This window comes from Spermophilus citellus (genome assembly GCF_964194105.1).
Source record: "Spermophilus citellus genome assembly, chromosome: 3".
NCBI lineage: Eukaryota > Metazoa > Chordata > Mammalia > Rodentia > Sciuridae > Spermophilus > Spermophilus citellus.
Window position 1 is genome coordinate 123,690,374 of NC_138184.1, and position 21,179 is coordinate 123,711,552.

Genomic DNA, 21,179 nt, shown 5'->3' on the forward strand with positions numbered 1-21,179 from the left:
ATTAATTCTACCATCTTTTCTATTCCCCTCCCCCTCCCATCCTTTGTTTCTCTTTGTCTAATCCAATGGAATTTTATTATTCCCTTCCCTAACTTCCTTTGTTTTGAGTTAGCATTCACAAATCAGAAAGAATATTTGACCTTTTGGTTTTTGAGATTGGCTTATTTCACCTGGCATGATATTCTCCAGTTACATCCATTTACAGAAAATGCCATTATTTCATTCTTCTTTGTGGCTGAGTAATATTCCATTGTGTTTATATATCATAGTTTCTTTATCTATTCATCCTTTGAACAACCTAGGTTTTTTTTCTATTTCTGTGAAGAAATAGAAAATGCCATTAGGATCTTAATAGGAATTGCATTAAATCTGAATAGTGCTTTTGGTATTATGGCCATTCTGATAATATTAATTCTGCCTATCCAGGAACATGGAAGATCTTTCCATTTTCTGAGGTCTTCTTCAATTTCCTTCTTTGGTGTTCTGTAATTTTCATTTTATATGTCTTTTACCTCTTTTATTGATTCCCCAATATTATATTTTTTGGAGGCTATTGTAAAGAAGATAGTTTTCCTGATTTCTCTTTTGGCTGATATATATCTGTATAGAAATAAAATTGATTTATTGGTATTGATTTTAAACCCTGCTACTTTGCTGAATTTGTTTATGAGTTCTAGAAACTTTCTAGTAGAGGTTTTTTTTGGGGGTCTTCTAAATATAGAATCATGTCATCAGCAAATCGGGATAGTTTGAGCTCTTCTTTTCCTATTTGTATCCCTTTAACTTCTTTCATCTGTCTGATTGCTCCGGTAGAGTTTCAAGGAATATGCTGAATAGAAGTGGTGAGAAATGGCATCCTTGTCTTGTTTCAGGTTTTAGAGGGAATGTTCCAATTTTTCTCTATTTGGGATGATGTTGGCCTTGGGCTTAGTGTATATAGCTTTTACAATTATATGTTACTATTATCCCTAGTTTTTCTAGAGTTTTGAGCATGAATGGATGCTGAATTTTGTCAAATGGGTTTTCTGTGTTAATTGAGATAAATCATGTGATTCTTGTTTTTAGGTCTATTGATGTGGTGAACTATGTTTATTAATTTCTGTATGTTGAACCAACCTTGCATCCCTGGAATGAACCCCATTTGATCATGGTGCACTATCTTTTTAGTTTGTTTTTGTATGCAATTCGCCAGTATTTTATTGAGAATTTTGGTGTCAATGTTCATCAGGGATACTGGTCTGAAGTTTCCTTTCATTGATGTAGTGTGTTTTTATTTATATTTTGTGGTGTTGGGGGTCAAATCCAGAGTCTTTTACATGCTAGGTAAGCACTCTAATGTTGAGCTATGTCTGCAACACTTTCATTTTTTTAAATGTTATTTTTCAGTAAGGTCTCCCTAAGTCACCCAAACTGTCCTCAAACTTTCAGTTCTTCCACCTCAGCCTCCTGAGTAGCTGGGATTACAGGTGTACACCACCATGCCTGGCTGAATTACTTTTAAAATATGAATTAGGAGTGTAGTAGGAGTCAACTTCATTCTCTTATATTGGCTATTAACTTGTTCCTGTAGTATTAGCAAGAAGACTTATTTCTCCATTGCATGATCTTGGGATCCTTGCTGAAAATCAATTGATCACAAGACATGTGGTTTATTTTTCAAATAACAATTCTATAGCATTGATCTTTATTATATAGCCATCCTAATGACAACCCCCACTGTCTTGACTATTATTGCTTTCTAGTGGGTACTGAAATTACCAAGTGAATCTTTCACTTTTTTCTTTTATTGATTGCTTTAGTAATGATGATCTATTTTCAATTAGATATGATTTTTCCCATCAGCTTTTTAAGTTGCACAAAGAACTTAGCTGAGATTCTGACAGCAGGTTGAATATGTACAATATAGACTTGGAAAATAGTAATAGCTTAAGAATATTAAATCTATATTATGAACATGAATTTTTCCCATTTATTGAGATCTTTAAAATTTTTTAAACATTTTATAGTATTTACAGTGTAAGTTTCTATGTTTTGTACTTCTTTTTAAAAATTTATTCCTCAGTATTTTATTCTTCTTGATGCTACTGTAATTAAAATTGGTTTCTGAATAACGTCTAGGGATTGTTCACTGCACATTGCTGTGATTTTGATGTTTACATCCTTCCAAAATTCATATGTGGAAATCCTGATCCCCCAAACTATGTTATTTTGGAGGAGGATTCTTTGCAAGATAATTAGTTTATGAGGGCTCTTTTCACAAGAATGGAATTAGTGCTCCCATACCTCTCCCCTTGTACCATGTGAGGACAAGAGAAGAAGCTATAATTTAAGATGGGGCAGGTCCTCATGAGTGACCAAATATGCTGGTGTCTTGCTTGATCTTTGTCTCCCCACCTTCTGTAACTTGGGAAATAATTGTCTGTTATATAAGCTACCCAATTTAAGACATTTTGTTCTATCAGCTTAAAGAGACAAAGACATATGCATATAGAAATAGATCCATGTGTTACCTAATGATGGAGATACATTATGAATGCATCACTAGACAATTTCATCATTGTACAAACTTCATAGAGTGAACTTAACACAAATCTAGAACTCATTGAAAATTCACTCTGGCAAGTAATTTTTCTCCACAATAAGCTTATCCAGAGTTTCAAAAAAATTTTCATCCACATTTATATCAATCCTCACATACTCAATATTTGTTTTCATAGATTATAATGAGTAATGATTCTTGAAGTTTTTAATCTAAAGTTCACATTAAATTTCAACATTTTTTTTCAACATTGAAAAGAAATGTTTTGCTTTGGCTGTGATATTAAGACTGAGGGGGATATGTTTCTGTGTTGAATCTTTAATCTAAGTTAATAGAAGTTTCTCTACAAGGGCTTGATGTGAGCCCTTCTCAAATTTTATTAGCTTCATTAATTTCAATGAAGCAGATTTATTAATAGCTTCTATCATTTTGTTCGTATTTTTTAAGATCATGATTATGGTGCAATAGGACTTTTCTGAATGGTGAGCAATCACCATTATGAATTTTCTGCCTTCATAGTTCTATTTTATTTTTCTTTTTTGGTGTGGGGGCTGCTACTGGGAATTGAATTCAGGGGCACTCAACCACTGAGCCACATCCCCAGCCCTATTTTGATTTTCCATTAGAGATTGGGTCTCACTGATTTGCTTAATAACTCGCTTTTGCTGAGGCTGACTTTGAACTTACAATCCTCCTGTCTCAGCCTCCCAAGCTTGTGGGATTGCATGAATGTGTCACATGCCCAGCTTCCTAATTCTTAATAATTAATAACATATTTTTAGTATTTTATTTCCAGGTCAATCACTCAACATGGTCTCTTATTGGAAACATTAGCAGTGAACTTTGTACACTTAGGGGTAATGATGAATGGAGATTAAATCAAGCATTGTTATATGTGGTCTATCATAGACCAAATCATTGTCATCTGGTACATTTGATTGTTTGACATTGACTTTTGAATATTTCAGTCTTGCCAAACTCATTTATTAGTTCTAATAATTTTTCATTTAGTGATGACTTAGAATTTTCGATATACAAGAAAATATAGTAGTGAATGTACTTTTACTTATGTTTTCTTTACATGTCTTTTATTAATTTTTCTGTCCTAATTGCCTTTGTCATAATCTCAAATACAATTTTAAGTAGAAATAGTAAGAGTGGAAATTTCTTGCTTGTCCCTGATCTTATAGTTCCAGTCTTAGAGTCCAGTCATCCTCCATTAAGTATGTTGTTATCTATAGATTTTCATATATGTCTCTTATTAGCTTGAAAAAGTTCTCTTCCATACCTGGTTTATTTAGTAATTTTTATTATGAAAGAAAGAATGTTGGATTTGTCAAGCATCTATTGAGATGCTCATGGTTTTTGTTTTGTATTTATTGATATGGCTTATGACATTGATTGATTTTTGGATATTAAACCAACTTTACATTCTTGGGATAAATCTCAGCATATAAGGTATATAGCAATTTTTATGTAGATGGATTTGGATTATTGTGTTCTGTGGAGGTTATTTTCATCTATATTCATAAGAGAGAATGGCTTTTCTTTTTATTTCTTATTTCTGATTTCAGTATGATAGTAATCCTGGCCTCATAGAATGCAATGATAGGAATTTCCATAATCTTCCATTTTTTTTCCTCTTGTGTTTTTTTGAGAGTCTTATGTATAGTTGACAGTAATTCTTTAAATGCTTGCTATAATTAACCAGTAAAGCCATGTGATACCAAGCTTATTTTAGGGTAGCTTTTTAATTACTTATTTAATTTTTCTTAATCATGGGTCCACAGAGATTTTATAATTACCATTTAATTAGTTTTAATAGTTTTCTTTCTAAACATTTTTCTATTTTATCTAAGTAATTTAATTAAGTAATGGACAATTCTCTTTTTGAACAATAATTTTTTTCTTTCAAGTTTAGTAGTAATGCTGCCTTCACATTTTCTAATTCTATTTGAGATTCTTTCTTTTTCTTTGTTCAAGTAACTAAAAGGTTGAAAATTTTACCAATCTTTCCAAATAAATAAATTTTGATTTTATTAAATCTCTCTATATTTTATGTTAATGTATCATTTTACTCTAATCTTTTATTATAATCTTTCATTTGCTTGCTTTATACTTTTATTTGTAATACCTCAAGGCAGACTGTTAGATTATCAATTTGAGATCTTTATTATTTTTATAAGTATAGGCATTTATAGCTATGCCTTTATTTCCATTCATTTCATAGTTGTTCTTTAGGAATGAGATGTTTAATTTCCACATATTTGTGAATTTTCCATATTTATTTGTTATTTATGTTTAATTTCATTCCATTCCATTAGAGGATAGGCTTCATAATATTTCCATTCTTTCAAGTTCATTTAGTATTTTTTCATGTCTATCTTGAAGAATGCTCCATTTATACCTGAGAGGACTGTGTGTCCTACTGTTGTTGTGTAGAGTATTCCACAGAGAAATCTTAGGCTTCATTGGTTTATAATTTTATCCACGTCTTCTATTTCATTTCATACATTATACCATTTATTTATTCTATTTTAGTCATTTTATTATTCTATCAATTTATTCATTATTTTCTTCACTTTGAAAAGTGAGATACTGAAGTATTAACCTTTTACTCTAAAATTGTTAATTTCTCCATTTAACTCACTCAGATTTTGAATCATGAATTTGTGGGTTCTAAAGTACATATGTATTTATAATTAGAAGATTGATACTTTTATTATAAATAATCTCTCCTTGTCTTGAGTCTCATTTTTGTGTATCTTAAATATCTAATTTGTCTGATTATATAGCTCTAATAATGTGTTTGTCAGATTTTTGTCATTCTGATCAAAATATCTGACAAGAACAACTTAGAAGAGGAAAAGTTTATTCTGACCCACAATTTAAGAGTTTAAGTCCACGGTAGGCTGACTTCATTGCTTTGAGTCCAAGTAAGGTAGAATATCATGGCAGAAGAGTGTGGTATAGGAGCATTGGTCTATTGTTTGTGGTGGCCAGAAAGCAAAGACAAAGAGATGGGGAGGTGCTGTAGGAATGATCAACCCTTTTAGGGCACACCTCAAGTGAACCATCTCCTCCAGTCATGTCCCACCTGCTACAGTTATCACCCAGTTAATACATTCAAATTAGGACTGATTAGGATGCCATTCTCACAATCCAATCATTACACCTTAAAATATCCTTGCATTAATATTAGAGTTTTGGGGAGACATCTCTTTTAAAACTATAGTATCCACCCCTGACCTCCAATAGGTTATGTCCTCTCTTTATCCAGAAGATTTCCTTAGCAGACAGTTCACACTGCTGGAATCTCTTGGGGTCTTCATTCCAGCTTCAACTTCACCTTCACATCTTCATGCATTGCTCACTCAGAGATAGTTTTCAGGGATTACAATCCTGTTTCACTTTGCCTGGTGTCACAAGCATTCTTTTGATATCTTAGTGGAAGCTTTCGTAACTCCTTAACTAGCATCTTGCATTTAACAACAAGTAGTACCATTTGGATGATGCCAAGGTCTGTTGACATTTTGTGAAGTAGCTGGACCCCTTGCAATCATGGCCTGAGTGATTTGGTAGCTGAACACGGTGCAACAAATTCCTAGGCACCACTGTGTGGGCAGGGTGCCCCCAGGATCTTTTCTCAAAGAAATTTTTCCTTTGACACCTGCAATATTTGAGGTCTTGAAAATTGCCAAGATACTCACAAGGCGTCTTTCTTATTGTCTGTGTGAAAAGTATTTGACGTCTTTTTAGTGGCTGTAAACTCTTCAAAAAACATAACTTCTTTGGCCCCAGTTTTACACATGTTTTTCTGATCCCATTACAAATTATTAATATCTTATTTCTCTGCTTTCTTCCTTTGATTTTCACAGTAAACCCAGGTAATAGTTGCTAAAATATCCATGCTGCTGAGTGAATTTTCTGCTGCCTTAAAAATTTCTCCAACAGATTAATTAGTCCATCACCTTTAAATTCAACCTCACACAAAATCTCAGGACATGGGAAAAATGTAAACATGTTGCAAGAATTTAACATAAATTGTCTCTAGTCCATTTCTAATAGAGTCCACATTTTCCTCTTAAACTTCATGAGCACAGACTTTACTGTCTGTATTCTGGCTTTTTGAGCTCCGACCAGAATTGCCCCTTAACCTCTGCTTACAGTATTCTCCAGCTTGCATCTCCAGACTTTTCAAAATTCCTCCCACAAACCAGATCCAAAAGGTTTCTGAAACACAAGGTCAGATTAGTCACAGCAATAAACCCACTTCTCAGTAACATTTTCTGTTATTTGTTGGTAACAGAAATAGGTGATAAGAACAACTCAGAGGAGGTATAGTTTACTTTGGCTCATGATTTCAGAGTCTTAATCCATGGTTGACCAACTTCATTGCTCTGGACCCAAGGCGAGTCAGAGTATCATGTTGAAAAGGCATGGTGGAGAAGCACTGCTCCATTGTTCACGGCAGCCAGAAAGCAATAGGAGAAGGGATGCAAGAAGATGATCTCCTATAGGGCATGCCCCCAGTGACCTACCTTCTCCATCCACATTCCAGCTGCTTACAGTTAACACCCAGTTAGTCCATTCAAACTTCAATGGAGTGATTAGGTTATAATTCTCAGAGTCCAATAGTTTCACCTCTAACTATTCTTGCATTAACTCAGGAGCTTTAGAGGAACACCACATGCCCAAACCATAATACATTACTATAACTTTGGGTATACATTTAAGGAGTAGGATATTATATGATGACATAAATGTACATTAATACTGTTATTGGTATAGCTATATTTATTTCATTTTATATTTTTCTTTTTTATTTAATTGATTTTATTTTTTTAAATACAGTGGAAGGCATTACAATTCTTATTACACATAAAGAGCACAATTTTTCATATCATTGTATACAAAGTGTGTTCTCACCAATTCATGTCTTTGTACATGTACTTTGATTTTTGCATTACAATTCATATTAATCATATGTAACACAATTTTTCATATCTCTGTTTGTATATAAAGTAGGTTGACACCCAATTTGTGTCTTCATGCATGTACTTTGGATAATGATGTCCATCATATTCCACCATCCTTGCTAATCCCCTGCCCCCTCCCTTTCCCTCTCACCCCTCTTCCCTATCTATAATTCATTTATTCCTCCCATGTTCCCTCTTCTTACCCCACTATGAGTCAGTCTCCTTATATCAGGAGACATTCGGCACTTGTTTATTCTATATAATTACTTTGTTTTCCCATTTTCTTTGCTATTTGCATTATTTTCTATTGTAAAATTAATAATTTACTCTTTTTTGGGGGTTCTGAAAATTTAGCTCAGGGATGTACCAAGTCATTTTTAATTTTTTTATTTAAATTTTGATACAGGATATCACTAAGTTACTTAGGGCCTCACTAAGTTGCTGAGGTTGGCCTTGAACTTAATATCTTCTTGTTTCAGCCTCCACAACTGCTAAATTATTCAATTTTAAACCTTATTATTTTGAGTTATATTCATACTGGTTCCCTATGGTTTACAAAACATGTCTTTGTTTATTTGAATTTAACTTAAAATTATAGTTACTCATTACAGTTAGCATACAGATGTTATTTCTATAGCGCACTCTTTTCTCCATTTTATGTTACTAATTATATATATATATATATATATATATATATATATATATACACCAAATAATATATTACCATAATTAGTACTTTATATAATTTTATGTCTTTCATATAGGCTGAGAGGAGAAAGAAAAAAGTAAATATTAATAGTATTTCTTATGATAAACTTCTTATTTACCATTTCTGTTTCTCTTAATTTTTCCTTTAGATTCACATTACTAATTGGTGTCATCTCTTTAAATTACTGCTACTTTCCCCTAAACACATCTTTTGTGCTGTTTTCACCAAATGTATTACATTTCTATATGTTATAAGCCCCAAGAAATTACTTTAAAAGAAAAAAGGAAAAGGAAAGTATGTATAGTGTTTTTTCCCCCTTTGGGTATTATTATCTTTACTAGTAATCTTTGATATTTTACATACATGTGAATTATTGCCTGATGTTTTTTTTTCCTTTCATCCAGAAGAACTCTTTTAGAATTGCTTGTACTACTTCTCTGATTTTGTTTACCTGATAAATCTTTCTTTACTCTTCAGGTTTGAAAGATGATTCTGTTCAATGCAGAATTTAGGATTCATTGATTGTTTTTCTTTTTCAAACTTTGGACAACTGTGAATATGTTATTACTATACTACAGCTTGAAAATGTCTCTTTCAATATTCTAATGTTGACAATGTGAAATTAGTAAGAGATTAGGCCTTTAAGAGGTGATGAGGCCGTGAGGGCTCCTCTTTAATAAACGGAAATGATGCCCTTATGAGGGACACAGAGGAAGGAGTTGGTTCTCTCTTGCCCTCTGCCTTTCACCATGTGTGAACCCAGCATGGAAGTTCTTACCAGATGCTAGTTCTTTGATCTTGTGTTTCCCAGCTTCAGAACTTTTAGTAATAAATTTCTATTGTATATAAATTATATACAGCTATAATATCACAGAACTGAATAAATTCCCCAATCTTCTGGCTCCCATGATTTCCAATAAGAATTTCAGCCTTTACTTTTCAGTTATTTTACTATGAAAAATATCTGTATGGATCTTTCTGCATTTATTTTTCTTGGAACATTTTGAGCTTACTGAATGTATTAATATTTTTATTCAAATATGGGACTTTATTTTAACCATTATTTCTTCAAAAAATGTTTTTCTGCTCCTTATTATTTTTTCTTTTCTCTAGTACACTTATTGTACATAAGATGGTTCACATAATGGTGTCTCACATTTCTTGGAGTTTGTGCTTTTGCTTTTCACCTTTCTTTCTCTTTTCTCCAGATAATATAATCTCAAAACATCTACCTGCAGATATAAGTTTTTCTTCTAACAGCTTAAGTCTTCACTTGAACCACTCCACTGAATTTTTCATTTCAGTTATTTTACTCTCCCACTCCAGAATATCCAGATGATTTCTTTTTTTTAATAATCTATCTTATTGATAGATTATTCTCTAATGAGCTACTGTCATTGTAACATCTTTTGGTTTCTTATTAATGGTTTCCTTTATTTGTTTAAGAACTTATATAATGACTACTCTGTATTAACTCTTTGTTAATACAACTTTAATTTGCTCTTATGGACAGGATCTATAACATGCTTCCCTGACACCTAGAGTTTGTTTTTGTTTCTTTTTATGTTTCATAGTTTATTGTTAGAAATTTGACATTTTAGATAATATATTATAAAAACTTTGAGAAATAACACTAACCCCGAGTATATTATTAGAGTAATTTTGTTTGTTTGTTTATAAACTGTCATTTTTGTGGAGTGTATTTCCCCCTCAGCCTGAGGGTTGTGACATTGCTCCTCAGAGGCTCACCCAAGGGCTTGTGTACTGTAACCCTGAGATAACACTGACTTTATCAGGCTTCTCCTTATCTGTCTACACTCAGTTGTTAAGCTCCAGTAATTTCAGACTAACTAATCTATTGTTTTCAACAATGCCTTGGACATAAATTACTCCACACCCTAATCAAATAGATTCCTTTATAGGGATAGTTTTGGAAGATGGCTTTTGTGGTTTACTCTGACTCCTGGGTGAGCTCTTTTCTAATGTCTCTTAATTCTGATTCTCTCTTACTTGTGGTCTGTCTTTATCCTTTAGCAGAATTCCTGAACCATGCTATGCCTTGGAATGGGGATGGGGTGGGGGGGGAAGCAATAGTATGTTTCCTTCTCAGTGACAATTCTACTTTGGGGTCCAGGCACTCAGAATGGGGTAATTAGCTTCCAGTCTTCCCAGGTTGACTATCCTGGCTGGAAACCACTGTTTTTTTAAATAATCCAGGGTGAAACTGATTTAAGATCACTGTATCCTTAGCACTCCATGCCTGAGACGGAGCCTTCAGACACTTATGTGAGCTGAGTGGAAGAAGGAATTCATATTATATTTATCAAAATTGTCCAGAACATATCCTTGGCTTTCAGTAGCAGGTGAGGAGGATGAGAAATTTTGATGTTCTGACCTTCCTGGGAAGGTACCATGATCCTTGATGTACAGTTTTTTTTTTTGTTTTTTTTTTTTTTTTTTGAGGACCAGCAAGGAGGAGGCTATGATTCAAATTCCACATATTTTCAGGTAATCACTGAACTTAAATGGATTTTCTTTAAGAAATAGTTTCATTTATTGCATGCTTTAGCACCATTTCATGATTGTATTTCTTATAATTTTTCAGTTGAGAATTTGTCTGCCAAGATCCTTTTGGTGTTATTTTGGAAGTAGATCCCCGCACCATCCCTCCTTTTAATTCTGTTCATTGGCTTTTATTCTCTTTTGGGTCAGTTTTACTAATGATGACCATAATAACATTTTCTTCCCTTCAGTTGCATTGGACATAGTTAGTCTGTCCAGGACCTGTGGACCAATAGATTTAGTTGCTCATTATACCTTTTGTCTCCAGATAATTAGGTTTATTTGACTAGTATACTTGTTATCTATTGCTAGTTAAACAAGTGCTACAGGCTTAATTATTTAAAATGACATATATGTCTTATTACATAATTTCTGGGTGTCAGGAGTCCAGGACTGACTTATCTGGATTCTTCACTATTTCTTATAACACTGCAAGTGAGGTTTGCAAGATTTCTATGGTAATCAGGGAGGTGGAAAATCTGAATTCCTTAAAATATAGAATTAAAGCAGTGAGAAAACAACTGATTAGAGAGATAAATAACAGAGGGGATGTACTGAGACACACTATTGGACAACCCAGACTTAGAAGGACTCAGAAATTCTCGCCACTGGAACAGAGAATAAGAAATAATTTGTTAACCCTGAACTTGCACCTGAAGCATGAGGTCATGTCTAGGGAGAGGGGTAGCAAAGAGGGAAAAAGAGAGAGGCAAAGCTGACAAACTTTGTTCACAAGTAGTGGAAGATAAATAATTAATTAATCTGGGGAAGGGGCTTCAAAGACATGTGGTAAACAAGAAATATGCTTGTATCAAAGTGCCAGCAGAGACTATGGTAGGTAGCTATTTTTTTTTTCTAGGCCTGCAGCTCTGGAAGCAGTTAAATCACGTTAGTCAGCTTCATCCCACATGAAGACACCAGCTAATACTATCATAGGGAACACCTTTGAAATGGACCATCTAAGCAACCTGTGTACTGAGAGCTGAGCACTGAAGGCTTCTGACTGACAGAAGTGTAGCATCTTGAACCCACTGCTGAACACTACTGTGCAAACCTCAGACACTAGTCCACTGTCATGCTTGCCCATGTTTCCTTAATACCTATTTTTTTTTTCAATCCTAGACTATAGTATCATTTCCCTTTTTCACTTTTGGCCTAGGAAGTTATACAGAATATTTTCAATAAATTTAATGGCTTATTGGTGTATGATTTGCTCTCAAATAGTTGCATATACTGGTGACTATTATCTCCTCTGAAAGTGGTGCTAGAAATTGATCATAAGATTCTGATTATGTTGATTGGGTGTGTTGTTACTGAGGCATAATCCCAGCTTGTGGCATATAGTAAAGAGAAAGCTTCTCACTATCCCAGGAGATGACTAAATATCAATATGCAAATAGAACAAACATAAGAAAACAAGGAATAAGATAGTTCCAGAGTTCATAACGCTCAATAACTGATTCCATAGACAATGGAGATGTCAAAATGTAAAAAATGCCAAAGAATTCAAATATTTGCTTGTCAAAATAAGTGATGAACTAACAGAAGGTCTAAGAAATGAACTACTGAAAAGAATGCAGTATATGAAAGAACATTTCAATGAGACAGTCATTCTAAGAAAGAACCAAACAGAAACCTTGAAAATGAAATCTCAATTAACCAAAGAAAAATCTCAGTGGAAATTCTCACCAATGGACTATGTCAGGAGGAAGAAAGACTATCAGGGCTCAAAGTCAAGGAGTAGAAATTGGATAATTCAGACAGTAATAAAGAAAAGGATTGATAAAGAAATTATCAACAGAATATACAAGGCCTCTAACACAACATTAAAAGTCAAAACATAAGATTCATAGGACTGAAGAAGAAAAGAAAATAGATAAATTTTATAGAAAATATATTCAGAGAAATAACTTCCTGGATGAGATAGACGTGTAGGAATTAGAGGCATTTAAAACTTCATACATATGAACAAGAAAAAAAAAAAACACCCTACATTTCATAGTTAAAATGACAAAAAGTCATAATAATTTAAAAAGCAACATGAGAGAAGCATCAACTAACTTATAAAATCAAACCAATAAAGTCATATTTTTCAGAAGAAACTAAAAGCTGGGAAGGCATGGGATAATGTATTGCAAGACTTGCAAGAAAACAATGGCCAAACTAGATAATTATATCCAGCAGAGCTATCCAAGATAAGCATAATCTAAAGGAATTTGTGACCATGAAGCCAGCCCAGCATTGAAGACTAGATTAATGGAATCCTACACAGAGAAAAAGATAAAACAACCAAGAGAGCAAGAGAAAGGAAAAAAAAAAAATCTCATTAGAACAGTGGATAAGCAAATGAGAATCAAGAACAAAGGGAACATTAAAAATGAAACAAAATTACAGGAAATGACATCACCTTTCCATAATAATGCTGAATGTAAAAGGTTTTAATTATCCAATGAAAAGAGAGAGATTGATATATTAAAGTTAGAACCAGTGGTATGTTTTCTCCACGAAACATACCTGACAAGCAAAGACATTTACAGACTAAAAGTGAAAGGATAGAAAATGACATTCCATGCAAATGAAATCTGAAGGCAAGCAGGAGATGCTCTATATCAGACAAAATAAACTTCAAGCCCAAATTAGAAAAGACAATGTCATATATTATAACAGAAAAAATTCAACAAAAAGATAAAACTATTGCAAAATTTTATGTTCTAAGATTGGTGTACCTAAATATATAAAGCAACCATTACTCCATATAAAGGGAATGAGTGACCCAATGCAATAATAATGGGGACTTCAGTATGCCACTCTTACTAACAGACAGGTCATTCTTACTCAACCAAGACACATTAAATGTAAAATTTAAAATAGATTGATAGTACTATTGATCGAACATACATCTATGAATATTTTATCTAACAACAACTGAGTACACTTTATTTTCAACCCCTCATGGAGCCTTCTCAAAAATTGATGATCATATATTAAGCCATAAGCAAGTCTTAGCAAATACAAAAGAATAGTTAAGTGATGCTTTGAATCTTTTCTTACTATAATGGAATAAAATAAGAAGTAAAATAGAAAAAAAAACTACTGATACTTTACAAATACATGGGAATTGAGTAATGAGTGGAAAATTGAAGAAATCAAGAAGAAAATTTAAAAAAATACATTTTACAGCACAATCTTCACTGCATTAAAGTTTATTCATGAGTATTCAATGCATCTTAATCGTGCCTCAAAGACAGTTTTATAACAGATTATATTTTAGTAAGACTTACAAATTTTTTTTAAAAAATCTTCATACAATGGATTTACCCCTCTTTGTACAAAAACATATAATTTAAGCATGAAATCTGAAACAATTATGGGGTGAAACATGGGAACTTCCAAATCAAATGAACATGTAAGGTCAACATACCAGAATCTCTGTGATACAACAAAGCCAGTTCTAAAGGTAAAGATCATAATGTTGATCTTTTCTTCCTGCTCTTCCTCCCTGCTCTGTTCTTACAATTAGGTGGGAGGGAAAGGGAGAGAAAAGCGAAATTGCATGGTAATGGAGGGAGACCCTCATTGTTATACAAAATTTCACATAAGAGGTTGTGAGGGGAACGGGAAAATAAACAAGGAGAGAAATGAATTACAGTAGATGGGGTAGAGAGAGAAGATGGGAGGGGAGGGGAGGGGGGATAGTAGAGGATAGGAAAGGTAGCAGAATACAACAGTTACTAATAGGGCATTATGTAAAACTGTGGATGTGTAACCGATGTGATTCTGCAATCTGTATATGGGGTAAAATTGGGAGTTCATAACCAACTTGAATCTAATGTATGAAACATAATATGTCAAGAGCTTTGTAATGTTTTGAACAACCAATAAAAAAATATTTAATACTGGAAAAAAAAGGTAAAGATCATAGCTATTATTTTCTCACTGTGTATATTATAAACAGAGAAGATCTCAAATAAATAACCTAATGATGCATCTGAAAGTCTTGTAAAAATAAGAACAAGGGAATCCTAAAATGATTAAATTGAAAGGAATAATAAAAATTAGTGCTGAAGTAGATTAAACATAAACTATAAATACAATACAAATGGTCAACAAAATACAGATTAGTTCTTTCAAAGGATTGATAAACTGCTAGCCAAACTAACCAAAAGAGAGTAAAGATCAAGATTAATATAATTGGAGGTGACAACTGCCACCAGCTGAAATCCAGAGGATTATTAGGGACTATTTTGAAAACTTATATTACAATGAATCATAAAATTCAGAAAAAAAGGAAAAATATTTTAGATACCCACAACCTACCAAAACTGAACAAGAGGATATAAAAATCAAAAACCCTAATAAAAAAGAATGAAATTGAAGGAGTAATAAAAAGCCTTCCTGCTAAGAAAAGTCCAGGACTAAACAGATTTATTGCTGAATTTTACCAGATCTTTAAAGATTAACTAATAATGATTATCCTCAATTTATCATATAAAATCGAAAGAGAGGGTACACTTCCAATCTCATTCTCTGAAGTCTGAATCACTCTGATACCAAAGCTGGATAAGGACAGTTCACAAAACCAAAAACCAAAAACCAAAAAAAAAAAAAAAAAACATTCAAGCAAATAAACAAACAAAAAACTATAGACCAATATCACTGATCAACCCACATGTAAAAATTCTCAATAAAATATTGAACTCAAGAAAATATTTTTAAAAATCATATATCATGATTAGGTTAGTATTATCCCAGGGACAAATAAATAAATGTAATACATATCATAAATAGAACCAATTAGAAAAATGTCATGATCACAACAGATGCAGAAAAAGCCATTGACAAAATTCAACACTGTTTTATGATAAAAAAATATATATCTGAAGAGGCTATGGATAGAAGAAACTTTTCTCAATAAAATAAAGGCTATGTATGACTCAAAACCAAGATTATAATAAATGAGAAAAACTCAAAGCATTTCTTTTAAAATCAGTAACAAGAAAAGATGTCCACTCTCCTCACTATTATTCAGTATATTACTTGAATCTTAGTCATAGAAATTAGACGAGAAAGAAATGAAAGGGATACAAAAAGGAAGAAGTAAAATTATCCTTATTTGATGATGATGTAATAATCCTACACTTAGAAAACCTTAAAGAATCCACCAGAAATATTCTAGAAATAAAAAACAAATTCAGCACTATAGTAGGATACAAAATCGACATGCAAAAATCAATAGCTTTTCTATATGCCAATAATAAATCTGCTGAAAAAGAAATCAAAATTTCAATCTATTCACAACAGCTTCAGAAAGAATAAAATACCTAGGAATAAACCTACCCAAGGAAATTCATGACCTTGAAAATGAAGATCATAAAACTCTGAAGAGGAGAAACTGAAGAAGGTACTAGAAGATGGAAAGACCTCCTTCATTCACGGACAGGCAGAATTAATATTGTTAAAATGATTGTATAACCAAATTGTATAACACAAAATCTAGAGATTCAGTGCAATTTCCATCAAAATACCAAAGATATTCTTCAAAGAATTACAAAAAGCAATTGTAAATTTTATATGGAAGAAAACAGGACCCTGAATAACCAAAGCAATCATGACCAAAGAGTAATGTTGGAGACATCACAGTACCTGATTTCAAATCATACTATGCAGACATAGTAGTAAAAACAGCATGGTACTGGCATAAATCCAGACATATATGCCAATGGAACAGAATAGAAGATCCAGAAACAAACCTGCACAACTACAATCATCTAATTCTTGACAATGTTGCCAAAAAATAGTTTGGACCAAAGATAGCCTCTCTAACAACTGTTGCAAAGGAAACTGAATATCTACATGTAGAAGAACAAAAGAAGATCAGTATCTTTTGTAAAAAATATTTATTTTTTTTAGTTGTAGTTGAACACAATACTTTTATTTTATTTATTTTTATGTGGTGCTGAGGATCGAACCCAGGGCCCTGCACATGCAAGGCGAGCACTCTACCACTGAGCCACAACCCCAGCTCCAGATCAGTATCTCTTACCCACATAAATTCAGTCATTTTAACAATATTAATTCTGCCTGTCCATGAACTTAGGATCAAGGAGCTAAGTAGAAGACCAGAAACTCTTTAACTGTTGGTGGGGGGGGGGGCGGGGAGAAAACACTTCAACATATAGGCAGAGGCAAAGACTTTTTGAATAGAATTCTTATAGCTCAGGAGATAAGAAAAAGAATCAATAAATGAAATGGCAACAGATTAAAAAACAGAAAAACAAGAAAACAAACCTTTTGCCCAGCAAAGGAAGCAACAGAATGAAGAAATAACTGAGAGAATGGGAGAAAATCTTTGACAGCCACTTTTCCAATGGAAGATTAACACCCAGATTATGTACGGAACTCATAAACTCCACATTGAAAAAGCAAATAACCCAGTTAATAAATGGGCAAATGAACTGAACAGATAGTTCTCAAAAGAAGTACAAGTAGACAATCACTCTATGAAAAAGTGTTCAGCATCTTTAGCCATTAGGGAAATGCAAATCAAAACTACACTGAGATGTTATCTCACTCCAGTTGAAAAGCAATCATTAAGGAAAGATAATAATAAATGCTGATGAGGATGCTGACAAAAAGGAACTCATATACTGTCATTGGAGTGATAATTAGTACAGCTACTATGGAAATTAGTGTAGAACTTCCTCAAAAAATAAAATAAAAAAAACAGAACTACCATATGACACAACTATAACACTCCTTAGCATTTATCGAAAAGAATTCAGCATACTTTAGAGATACATGCATACATATACTTAACAGAACTTACAACAGCCAAGTTATGGATTCATTCTGGGTGTCTGTTAACAGATGAATGGGTAAAGGAAATTTGGTACATATAAACAACATAGTTTTATTCAACCATAAAGGAGGAAATTATATCATTTGAAGGAAAATGGATGGAACCATAATTTTCAGTGCAAATATCAGACTCAGTGTGGGGACAAGTGCATGGTGTACTGCATACATGGCCTATGTTAAGGGTGTCTGAGTGGCAAACCACTCTCCTGGGCTAGGCGTGTGAGTGGCAAACTGCTTATCCTGTAGGGACAGCCCTGGGCGTGAGGCTGCGTGTTGCAGTCTCTGCACTTGCTCCATGGCCCACTCTTCAATTGGTTGTTGCAGGGACAGTTGGTCAGAAATTGTATTGGCGGCTGCCTGTAATCTGCTTAGCTACTGCCTGAGTATATATACACGGTAATTATGCAATAAAATCAGACCTGCTTCCTGCTTGGTCTCCAGAGGTCTTGATTAGCGACTCCGCAGCCACACTCTCCTCTGCCCTGTTCTGTGGACCTCCTTGCTAGACCAAAGTGAGCCCACACAACTGAAATGGAAAATAATTACATTTTCCCCTCATATGTGAAAGCTAGAGGGGAAAAAAAAGAAAGAAAACAGACATCATGAAAAGTAGGTCAGAGACTGTTACACCACAGGGCAGGTTTCACTGGGTTGAAGGTGAAGGTGTATTGAGGAGTTAAATGGATCAAATTGTATTTTTATGTACGTACAAATATGCTACAATGAAACTCAACATGTTAACAGTGTGTATAATTGTGATGTTATCAGTTTTTTATAAAAAGAAATAAAAAGAAAAATCAGCAAACAAAATATTAAGCAGGGCTGGGTGTGGTGGCAGTCACCTGTAATCTCAATGACTTGAGAGCCTGAGGCAGGAAGATCACAAGTTCAAAGCCAGCCTCAGCAATTTAGCAAGGCCCTGTCTTAAAATAAAAAAGGGCCAGAGCATGTCGCTCAGTGGTAAAGTGTCCCTGTGTTCAATCCCTAGTCCTCTCCTACCAGAACCCCCAAGGAAATGTGAAGCAGGGCCATTGTTTCATATCAAAACTCAACTGGCAAATGATCCACTTCAGAACTCATGAGATGTTGACTCAACAGCTCTTCATCTGTTGCAAGACTGAGGGCTTGTATTTATTGCTGGGTGCTGTCCAGGGCTATCCTCTATCACTTATTGTTTGATTCCACATGTAGGGTAGCTTTTTACAAGGCAGCTTGATTCATCAGAACTAGTAAGGGAAGAGTCTACTAGTAAGATAGGTAATAACATTAGGTAAGGTAGCCATTGTCATTATGTAAGGTAGCCATTGAGTGACAATCACTTTTGTCATATTCTACACAAGATAGGCAAGTTACAGGTCTCACTCACACTCAAGAAGTAGGAATTAAACAGCAGTATGAATTCAGCCTTGGAGATTTAGGGGTCAGTCTTAGAGTTGGTCTACTATGGTTACAGCAGGTTTCTTTCTGTCATGATTCTTGATTGCCAAAGAGGACAAAACTCCCAGAGAAAGAGGCCCTCAAAAACTCTAAGTAGTTGGGGTTTTCTCCAGACACATTTCCTTCCTTGATTTGGGGCCATTATTCTAGTTAATTTCATGCCAGATCTCTTTCTCTGGCTTCTTAATGGGTTCTTCCTTCCTGTATCTTGTATATGTAGAGCTTTTCAGAGATTTTGCATTTATCATCTGTATTTCTGGACTATTCTAAATCCCTCAAGGATCTTACTCTCTGAGAGTTATCCTTTAACTCCATGAAGGGAATCTTCAATTTCTACTGTCCATTTTTACCTTTTCTCATCTCACATGTTGATCAAATCACTCAGTCTCTTTTGGGCTGACTCTCTCTGGGGCTCCTTTGACATAGCATCTTCAAAGATGATCACATGTATCTGAAGAAGAATATATTTTCCTTTCCCTAATAATCAGAAGCTTACATCCACAAACACCCTCCATCCAATGAGCCTCAAGTTTGCCATACTACCTTTCCATGGCTCCAAGTTTTTTTTTTGTTTGTTTGTTCATTTTTCTTTTCTTTTCTTTCTTTCTTTTTTTTTGTGTGTAGTCCTTTGAAGTATTTCTGATAAATGTATCATGTCAAATCAGACCACTTTTCAGAAAATTTCCATATCTCCTGCCTGACCACAGGTCAACTTTGTTTTCTCAGGTAGTGTCGAAAGTCATTCATGCTGTTTAGAATTGGCCTTTCCCAAACTCATTCCCATCAGCTTCCTTCAGTTTTGCATCTCTAACCCTCTTAATTAGCTTATGGTCATTGGCACATGAAACTGTATATAACTTAATAATACAGAATATTATTCATTTTATTGTCTGATGAGGAGTCTATTGATTAGAAATATAACATGAAATAAGACTAGAAGGAATGTAGCTATACTTTAAGAAACAAAAACAATGTGAGCATACATATAATCACCCCTAAGATAAAAAGCAAAATTCTGTTGCAAGTAAAACCCCCCCAAAAGGTCTTTCCCAATTGTATCTTCCCACCCTCTCCCTTGAGCTATTTTTGATATTTGTAACACTGTTCTCTTGTATTTTGTAAATATGATTTTATCACTTTTCACATGAATATTTAAGGAATGGGATGTTTGATTTTGCCTGGTTTTGAAATTCATATGAATAGAACCACACCATAGGTATTTTTCTGTGACTTGTTTATTTTTCTCAAAATTATACATCTAAGATTGATCTATGTTGATGCCCATGGCTACACTATCAATTTCTTTATTGCTTTGCAACGTTCCATTGTACAGTGTGCTATGGTATGTTTATCTAATCTATTGTTGATGGGAATTTAAATTGTTTCCAGTTTTTAGGCTTCTTCACACAAGAACATCTGTTTTGTTTGTTTTTGTTCAGATCTCCTAACTTACATACACAAGACTTACTATATAATATCTATACTGAGGGGTGAAATTTCTTGACTGAAGAACATTTAAGTGTTAGTTTCTATATCCCCCCCAAAAAAATGGGATATAGAATTGCTCCTGGTGGAGTATTTGCCACATTCCCAATCCATATTGAAATTTAATTGTCATTATAAGAGCACTAAGAGATTGGATATTTAAGAGAAGACTAGACCATGAGTGTTATGCCCCCATAAATAGATTGTTGCTGTTAGGGGAGGAACTTGTTTTGCAGGTGTTATTTTTTTTTAATGAAAAGATGAGTTTGAATCCCTTCTTTCTCCTTCACTTCCTCTTTGCCTTCTGCCATGTAATGATGCAGTGAAAAGACCTTCACAAGATACATCCACTTGGACTCCCAGCCTCCTCCAGAACCATAAACTGATATATTTTGATACATTGTAAATCATCCAGTGCCCAGTATCTGTTATAGAAGCACACAATTGGCTGCGACAATTTATACACTTACCTGTTGTGAGTAACACCTGCCATAGCTCAATATTCTAGTGCTTTTTAATGCTATGATTGTTTGTTAAGGTATCTGCTTGAATGGATTAAGGGAGGCTGAGAGAGCTAGTAAAGTTTTACTTCTGGGTATGTATATGAGGG